Source organism: Pteropus alecto, unplaced genomic scaffold (genome assembly GCF_000325575.1).
Source record: "Pteropus alecto unplaced genomic scaffold, ASM32557v1 scaffold79, whole genome shotgun sequence".
NCBI classification, from domain to species: Eukaryota; Metazoa; Chordata; class Mammalia; order Chiroptera; family Pteropodidae; genus Pteropus; species Pteropus alecto.
The window spans coordinates 21,407,309-21,409,793 of NW_006494612.1; the positions used below are offsets into that span (position 1 = coordinate 21,407,309).

The window sequence follows — 2,485 nt, forward strand, 5'->3', positions numbered from 1 at the left end:
CTCCATGTGCCTCTCTTCTTACCTGTAAAAAAGAAGTTGGGCTAGATGATCTCCCTGGTCTCTTTTTTTGCAGGCGGGGGGGACGGGGAAGTGCCTCTAGGCTTTTAATTTCAATGCCAGTTTTCAGCCCGATGAGAATTAAACTGTCTGGGTTATAAACCAACTACAAAACAAGGTTTATAATGGAAATAGCAAGTGACCCTTGGCTGCAGCAAAGCTAACAGTTCCCGCTATAGTATTCAGTTACCGCTCGTATCCTTGGGCAGCAACTGGTGTATTATGTAACAGTGACTCTTGCAGGATTACCCAATCCCTTCACCTAACCTTAATTGTACAGTCTACTTCTGGCTCCTAAAATACTGGTTCTCTTCAATGACATGCTCACTGGGATAGATGTGGCTGCCACTGACAAACCCAGCTCTTGATGGTTTAAAATAACATCATATGTGCAGTTTCCAAGTACAGTCTTTTTTAGAGTACATTATTTTTGCTCTTTCTTCTGCCTCCTTCTAACTGGGAATGACTTCCTGCCCCAAATGACCAAGCAATAGGAAAAATTCTAACAAATAATAAAATGCTTCAGTACAGGTAGAGTTGATACTGTTCTCGACTTAAGGCAGAGCTCCAGCCAGAAAGAGCTAGAGAAAAGGCAGAGAGAGAGGATTCAGGTTACCTGCAAAAAATCTTCAATCTAATGGAACTGACCCTGTTTTGTCTTTGTATTTAACCTACATCCTCTTCATTACATATAAATATTTTGACTCTCAGAAAAAAAAATGGCAAATTGAGAAGAAAAAGAACATTATTTTTCTAGAACAAAGTAGAAATGGATACCTAGGCAAATGTCAGTACTGACTCACTCTTAAGATGAACAATAGATTTATCTCAAGCTGTGTATATCATCTAAAAGCTCAGTGATTAGAAAGAATCTAAACAGATGTTTCTCAAAATGGAAAAATCCAAGAATGTTTTTCAAAATATAATATTAATTTTTTCTACTTATAAAACTCTTACTTTCCCATTTTATTTTACTTTTATTTTTGGCAAGGTAACCCTTGATTGACCTCACAGATTGAAAGGAACTTGTCAACTTACAATCCCTTATTTTTTTATTTTTTTACACCTACAGCACCTGATCTTCCAAGGTGGTCTCCTATCCAAGTACTAACCAGGTCCGATCCTGCTTAGCTTCCAAGATCAGACAGGCTCGGGCTCGTTCAGGGTAGCATGGCCATAGTACTTTCCCATTTTAGAAAACATAGGTAAGTAGAAAAAAATAATCAAACAAATAAATAATATTCTAAACCCTTTAATGCATGTTTATATTAACATAATAGAGGTGATATTATAATTTTTATACTGTTTTTATCAATCACTGTCATATAAACATTTATCTACATTATTTAAACCTTTTGTAAATAATAGATGAGTATGTATTTTATCCTTCATAATATACACATCCATTCTGACTTTTATGTATTTTTATGAAGAACGATGCAATAAATAACTTTTTGGAAACACTTTTGCCTGAATTGTTTTATTATTTTATTTCTTAAACTATTAATACAGCTTAAGCTACCTTTTAAAACTATTTATACAGATTACTAACTAAATGTAAAATCTAGAGCTAAAATTCTAAATTTAAAATATTTTCCATTACTAGAAGAAATCCTAATGCTAAGCTAAGGGTATATTATAAAGGTGGAAATTAGATAAGGTCAAAATAAAAATAAAACTGTTTATGTGATACAAAATGCTTGAATATCTGGGTACTGTATATTTCAAATCACTGTTTTAAATATGCTAAATTCTAAAAACCACTCAGAAAGAGAAAATTAATGTAACTCTATGAATTATGTTAAATGAAATAGTGTAAAACAAAGTTTATAAATGATAATAATATAGAGACTTGGCTATGGATAGATTTTTAAACATCGCAGAACAAAAGGTACTAGAAAGATGAGAATTTCTCGCTATCAAAATTACAATATTGCCTCTTTTATAGTATTGAGCTTGCTCAATGGAATTGTCTGTTTCATGACACATTTAGGCTTTCTAATTGGATTTTTGCATTGCTATAGCTTCAAAAGAGGGTTTGGGGTGCGTGTGTGTGTGTGTGTGTGTGTGTGTGTGTGTGTGTGTGTGTGTAGGACCCTGTAATTTGGGTGAAATACATGGCAATAAAGAGCAGAAGAACTAGTATCTGCTAGGGAATCTTAAAGTGAGCTACTCAGTGACAGAACCAACCACATCACCTGAGAATGCATTGTTTTGACTATATACTTATTGTTTTATTGACTTTTTTATTTTAATATAACTCTTTCTGGGTTTATTAAAAGTCTTCTCAAAAGTTACACTGTCAAATCCACTAAAACCTATGTTTAAAAAATGTACTGTAGACTAAAATAATATTGGTGCCCGGACTTGTAAAGTAAAAAACTTACACCACATGTAAGAATGAAATTCTCAGTGAGGAACAGAACCC

General features: G+C 33.4%; 1 pseudogene; it reads right to left on the reverse strand.

Annotated features, from left to right (window-relative positions):
* Positions 1–1,120: 1,120 nt before the first annotated feature.
* Positions 1,121–1,239, reverse strand: LOC112474397 (annotated as a pseudogene).
* Positions 1,240–2,485: the final 1,246 nt, after the last annotated feature.